Source organism: Suricata suricatta, chromosome 1 (assembly GCF_006229205.1).
Source record: "Suricata suricatta isolate VVHF042 chromosome 1, meerkat_22Aug2017_6uvM2_HiC, whole genome shotgun sequence".
Taxonomy (NCBI): Eukaryota; Metazoa; Chordata; class Mammalia; order Carnivora; family Herpestidae; genus Suricata; species Suricata suricatta.
Window position 1 is genome coordinate 55,799,156 of NC_043700.1, and position 7,370 is coordinate 55,806,525.

Below are 7,370 nucleotides of genomic sequence, written 5' to 3' on the forward strand. Positions count from 1 at the left end.
TTCAGTTCCCCATCTCATTTCTTGTCCACAATATTATTATTATATTTGTAATATACGTTATATTCTTTGTGTGTATAAGTGCATATATTTATGTATATAGCTTAATTATTCATTATGATTAATTATTTTATATTCTGTCAATCTGGCTTACTGCTGCCAGACCATATTTTCCTAAAATGTGGCTTTCCTCAGTAATTCTAGCTCTGGAAGTCTTGCATTACCAGCTGCACTAAATCTATCTGTTTTAACCTCAGAGATGTCTGAAATATGACCCTATCCCCCCTAAGCAGGCTTTTTTTTTTTTTACATATGTTCATTTTTGAGAGAGACAGAGACAGAGCATTATAAGTGGGTGAGGATCAGAGAGAGAGGGAGACACAGAATCAGAAGCAGGCTCCAGGCTCTGAGCTGTCAGCACAGAGCCTGACACAGGGCTCAAGCCCCCGAACTGTGAGATCATGACCTGAGCCAAAATCACATGGTTAGCTGAGCCATCCAGGCGCCCCATCGTATTTTTTTTCTAGTTTTCCTTAATATGCACTCCTTTTCATTTACTTAATGAATTCTTATTGATTGTTTATTCCATGTTTGGCACTGTTTGTGTTAGGGACACATGTTCATATATCTCATTTTTCCTGTGTGTTTATTATTTCTTTTATTTTGGTAATGCTTTCTTGCCAACTCTATTATTAATATTCTACTTTTTGTTGTCGTTGTTGTTGTTACAGCTCAGCTCAAGTCTCAGTCTTTCCTTTGGTTTTCCATTACCACTCTAATCTGTGATCTTTTCCTTCTCTAAACTTCTATTGCAGGTCTCATTATTATCACTCATTCTTAATTTTCATTATGTGCTTTTACATAAGGGAATGCTAGGAGTGTTATATTTGTTGTTGCCTTTAAATATTATAATCCCCCATGAATTAGTGTAGTTTTCTTTATTTAACAGCTAAGAAATCTAACAGAGGCTAAGTAGTTTGTCCCAAATGGTATAGTTGGTGTTTAAACTTACTTCTGTCTAACTCCAAAGTTTATTAAATATTTGTTTACAGAATTAAATTACAAAATTATTAAAAGGTTCAGAAATGGAAATAATTCTTTGCCCACTGTTCCATCCCTGAAGATTACTACTGTTTTTAATTTGGTGTATCCAGATTTTCTTTTTCATACTTGTCCACATACATATATACATCAAGATACAAATATTCAGACATGGAATATTATACATTGCATACTCTATCTTGCTTTTGTTACTTTTGTTTGATTACCCAGACCTATAAATAGAACAACTGATGGTTGCCAGTGGAGGAAGGGGAGAGTGTTTGGTAAAACGGGTAAAGAGCAGTGGGTGATAGGGGCTTCCAGCTGTGGAATGAATCAGTCACTGGAATAAAGGCACAGCATACGGAATAGAATCAGTGATATTGTAATAGCAATGTATGGAGATAGATGAGAGCTACATTTGTGAACATAATTACAAACTTGTCACATCACTATGTCGTACACCTGAAACTAATGTAACAGTTGATGTCAACTATACTTATAAAATCTTAGAAAGTAAGGAAAATGTTACTTATAATACAAGAGAAAAATATAGCCTGTTTTAAAAAATAATCTTAATTATTGTCACATATTTGTCCATGTTGATCAATTATATTCATTTTATTTATTTATTTTTAAATGTTTTCTTTATTCTTGAGAGAGAGAGAGAGAGTGTGTGTGTGTGAACAGGGAGGGTCAGAGAGAGAGGGAGACACAGAATCTGAAGACAGGCTCCAGGCTCTGAGCTAGCTGTCAGTACAGAGCCTGACATGGGACCCGAACCCACAAACCGTGAGGTCATGACCTGAGCTGAAGTTAGACACTCAACTGACTGAGCCACCCAGGCGCCCCAGTTTTAATAGTTGCATTCTATCCCATTCTAGCAAAGCCTGTGATTTTTTGTTTTGTTAGGCAGGTATTCCAGTATCTGTAATGAATGTCTTACTATATTTATTCAAAGTGGCTATCACTGTCTTATATTTTTATTTTTTAATTTATTGTTTAATTTACATCCAAGTTAGTTAGCAATAGTACAACAAATATTTCAGTAGATTCCTTAATGCCCCTTACCCATTTACCCCATCTCCCCCTTCCCCACCCCTTCAGCACCCTCTGTCCTGTATATTTAAGAGTCTCTTATGTTTTGTCCCCCTCCCTGTTTTTATATTCTTTTTGCTCCCTATCCCTTATATTCCTCTGTTCAGTATCTTAAATTCTTCATATGAGTGAAGTCATATATTTATCTTTCTCTGACTAATTTTGCTTAGCCTAATACCCTCCAGTTTCATCCACATAGTTGCAAATGGAAGATTTCATTCTTTTTGATCACCAAGTAATATTCCATTGTATATATAAGCCACTCCTTCTTTATCCATTCATCAGTCAGTGGACATTTGGACTCTTGCCATACTTTGGCTTCTGTCAATAAGGCTGCTATAAACATTGGGGTGCTTGTGTCCCTTTGAAACAGCACTCCTGATTTGTATTTCCCTGATGATGAGTGATCTTGAGCATTTTTTCATGTGTCTGTTGGCCATCTAGATGTCTTCTTTAGAGAAGGGTCTATTCATATCCTTTGTTCATATCTTCACTGGATTATTCTTTTTGGGTATTGAGTTTGGTAAGTTCTTTATAGATTTTATATACTAACCTTTTATCTCATATGTCATTTGCAAATATATTCTCCCCCTCCATCATTTGCTGTTTAGTTTTGCTGATTGTTTCCTTCACTGTACAGAACCCTTTTCTCCTGATGAGGTCCCAATAGTTCATTATTGCTTTTGTTTCCCTTGCCTCCAGAGATGTGTTGTGTAAGAAGTTGCTGCAGCCAAGGTCAAAGAGGTTTTTGCCAGCTTTCTCCTCTAGGATTTTGATGGTTCTTCTCTTACATTTAGGTCTTTCATCCATTTTGAGTTTATTTTTGGGTATGGTGTAAGAAAGGGATCCAGGTTCATTCTTCTGCATGTCGCTGTCCAGTTTTCCAAGCCCTATTTGCTGAAGAGACTATTTTTATTCCATCGGATAGTCTTTCCTGCTTTGTCAAAGATTAGTTGGCCATACATTTGTGGGTCTATTTCTGGGTTCTCTAGTCTGTTCTATTGATCTGAGTGTCTGTTTTTGTGCCGGTACCATACTGTCTTGATGATTACAGCTTTGTAGTACAGCTTGAAGTCCAGGAGTGTGGTGCCTGCAGCTTGTTTTCTTTTTCAAAATGGCTTTGGCTATTCAGGGTCCTTTCTGGTTCCATACAAATTTTAGGATTGTTTGTTCTAGCTGTGTGAAGAATCTTGGTGTTACTTTGATAGGGAATGCATTGAATATGTAGATTGGTTTGGGTAGAATCGACATTTTAACAATATTTGTTCTTCCAATCCAGGAGCATGGAATATTTTTCCATTTTTTTGTGTCTTATTCAATTTTCTTTCATAAGCTTTCTATAGTTTTCAGTGTATAGATCGTTCACCTCTTTGATTATGTTTATTCCTAGGTATTGTATGGTTTTTGGTGCAATTGAAAATCGGATCGATTCCTTGATTTCTCTTTCTGTTGCTTCATTATTGGTGTATAGGAATGGACTCATTTCTGTGTATTGATTTTATATCCTATGACTTTGCTTAATTCATGGATCAGTTCTAGCAGGTTTTTGGTAGAATATATATAGAGTATCATGTCATCTCCAAAGAGTGAAAGTTTGACTTCCTTCTGGCTGATTTTGGATGCCTTTTATTCCTTTGTGTTGTCTGATTGCTGAGGCTAAGGCTTCCAATACTATGTTGAATAACAGTGGTGAGAGGGGACATCCCTGTTGTGTTCCTGACCTTAGGGGGAACTCAGTTTTTCCCCATTGAGGATGACAGTACCAGTGGGTCTTTCATATATGGCTTTTATGATCTTAAGGTATGATCCTTCAGCCCTACTTTGAGAGTTTTTATGAAGAAAGGGTGCTGTAGTTTTTCAAATGCTTTCTCTGCACAGTGTCTTATATTTTTAAATGCATACCTGTTGTGTGATACCTCATTTAGTTCTGCTTTTCTTCTAGTACTGTTTCTGATCCATCTGCTTTGCTGTTTGTGCATTTGTTGCTTCTGACTGCTATGTAATGCTTCATGGTATTCATCTAACTTTACACTTGTTTTTACTGTATCATGCACCCCTTATTTAATGTAGTTGGAATAATTTCACATAATTATTTCTCCAACAAGGTTGTAATTTACTGTAAAACAGATCACAGTTTTCACTACTGTCCTCTCAAGGTACTTAGGAAAGCTGTGGCTATAAATTGGCACAACTAATTGTTTGATAATGCCATATAAATAGGGATTTGTGGTTTCTTGGCAGTAACTTGAAAATATGATTAGATGAGATCTTGGGTTATATTTTAGTCAAGTACTATTAAATAGGGTAATATCCTATTTCTCACTTTACTTATCTCTTATTTCCACAAGTAAGTGTACTAGATGGGGCACAGAACTTGGAGTAAGAAAACTTGAGTTTCAGTCTTTGTTCTATTATCAGCTTAGTAATTGTTTACAAATGATTTAACTGTTTTGAGATTATTTCCTCATTCATTAATAGGGATGTTCATACCATGTAGCCAATTTCAGTGTTGTGGTAAAGTCAGATAGTAATGTATGTTAATGTACAGAGTGCTAGTTTTTATTAGAACTGTATCTAATACATTTAATTGCTTATGCTTAATTTTATTCATTTGTCTTTTTTGAAATGCTTACTATTAAATTTCATAACATTCTACTATAAGATGCATTGATGGTTTGTGGATTTGGTTCTGCAGTTGGATATGGAGAAATGTTCTTGGCACATTAATGATATATGTGTGCATATATATATATTATGCATCTTGTCATCCTAGAAATTATTATGAAGGTCTACTCTATATATTTTTGTGTATCTCTGAGATTATTCCATAATAAACAATAAGAATTTAGCAAGTCATTTTTTTCAGTTAATAGCATTTTTCTACTCTTCAGAATGATGTTTTGTTAGCACAAATAAGAACATTGTATATTTTGGCCTCTTTGAAATGGTAATTGTTTAAACAGAAACATCCTACTCCTACTATATCCTGCCATGCTCTGGGCTTTGAAGAAAATATCTGAGGCCAGAGGCTTTTTTTTGACTTAGACTGCAGGGTAGCATGAGTCTGAGATTTTTCCATTTCTAAATGGAAGTTGGAAGAGAAAGACCTGTGAAACATCATTAGACTGGAAATCTGGTTAATTTATTATAGTAACCAATACTAAAATAAAATTTTGTTTATTTAAAAAAAATTTTTTAACATTAATTTATTTTTGAGAGACAGAGATACTTCATGAGCAGGGGAGGGGCAGAGAGAGAAAGACACACAGAATTGGAAACAGGCTTCAGGCTGTGAGCTGTCAGCACAGAGCCCGATGTGGAGCTCGAACCCACGAACTATGAGATTATAACCTGAGCCGAAGTCAGACTCTCAACCAAGTGAGCCACCCAGGTGCCCTTAGGATCAAATTTTTGTTGGGTTATTTGATAAAGGCTTGATGAATATTTTCCTTCAGTGAAGTCACTGGCAAATGTCTAGAACCTTCCCATAAAGTATTTGTTTTCTGAAATATTTATTTAATAATAATTTACTATGCAAATTTAACCCTGGAAAGGCTGAGCTGCTTTGTTGATTTGGCAGGTCTTACCTTCCAGCTCTTAAAACAATGTTGAGGAAATTAATATATTGATAGTATATTTACTAATAATATTGTATGTACCCCAAAAATATATATGGTTACCTATTTAATCAAAGTGACAAAATATTTTAAAATAAATATAGATGGATAGGATTCTGAGAAGATGGTGGAATAGGAAGCAGGAGGAATCTGTCTCTACATCTACATGACAATTATAGTGGCCGAATCTATCCCATGAAACTATTTTGGATCTCTGGAGCCTATTGTAGGCATGCACTTGTAGGTGAAAGGTTAAATAATAAATTATGTTTATTTTCAGTCACTTTTAGCTCTTAGCTAGGTAATAGTGGCTGCTACCCATTTCCTACCTGCCAGCACCTAGGCATCCAGCCCTGCATACTTTCCAGAAGCAGTTTGAAAGTACCTTGTGGAACCAGGGAAAGCAAAAAGATCCATGTCTTCCAGATGTCAGGGATCTGTGCTCTTATTGTTTATTATTATCTTTATTATTTTAAAGAGAGAGAGTGCACAAGTGGGGAGAAGGGCAGAGGAAGACAGAGAGAGAGAGAGAATCTTAAGCAGGTTCCATACTGACCTGGGGTTCAGTCCCATGATCCTGGGATCATGACCAGATCTGAAATCAAAAGTTGGACACTCAAATGACAGTGCTACCCAGGCACCCCTGTTCTCTGATTGGTAATTGCAATTTCTGATCTTGGAGGTGCAGACGAGGTGGACAACCATTGTTATTGTACCTCCTCCTTGGTTGAAAGCTCCCAGCTTTCATGCTGAGGTGACTTCCAGAGTATTTAAAGGGCCAGTGTCCCTCCTCTCCCTTTTTCCCTTCTTCATTTCTCTTTTTTCCCCTTTAAGGAGACGTGGAAGTACTTAATTCTTTTCAATGGCTGCATATCTAGTACAGTGATATAACAACATATTTAAATGTACATTTATTATTATTATTTTTAAATAGTTTATTGTCAAATTGGTTTCCATACAACACCCAGTGCTCTTCCCCATAAGTGCCCTCCTCCATCACCACCCCCTCTTTTCCCCCCTCCCCCTTCCCCTTCAACCCTCAGTTCATTTTCGGCATTCAGTAGTCTCTGAAGTTTTGCATCCCTCTCTGTCTCCAACTCTCTTTCCCTCTTCCCCTCCCCCTGGTCCTCCATTAGGTTTCTCCTGTTCTCCTGTTAGACCTATGAGTGCAAACATATGGTATCTGTCCTCTGCCTGACTTATTTCGCTTAGCATGACACCCTCGAGGTCCATCCACTTTCCTACAAATGGCCAGATTTTATTCTTTCTCATTGCCATGTAGTACTCCATTGTGTATATGTACCACATCTTCTTGATCCACTCATCAGGTGGTGGACATTTAGGCTTTTTCCATGTTTTGGCTATTGTTGACATTTCTGCTATGAACATTGGGGTACATGTGCTCCTATGCCTCAGCATTTCTGTATCTCTTGGGTAAATCCCTAGCAGTGCTATTGCTGGGTCATAAGGGAGTTCTATGGATAGTTTTTTGAGGAACCTCCACACTGTTTTCCAGAGCAGCTGCACCAGTTTACATTCCCACCAACAGTGTAGGAGGGTGCCCATCTCTCCACACCCTTGCCAGCATCTATAGTCTCTTGATTTGTTCATTTTAGC

At 36.9% G+C, this 7,370-nt stretch overlaps 1 protein-coding gene across 2 annotated transcripts in view; it reads left to right on the forward strand.

The window, feature by feature from the left end:
• NEK1 (NIMA related kinase 1) overlaps positions 1 to 7,370 on the forward strand; it is a 216,246-nt gene that overhangs the window by 23,648 nt on the left and 185,228 nt on the right. The gene's annotated exons all lie outside the window — the stretch shown is intronic.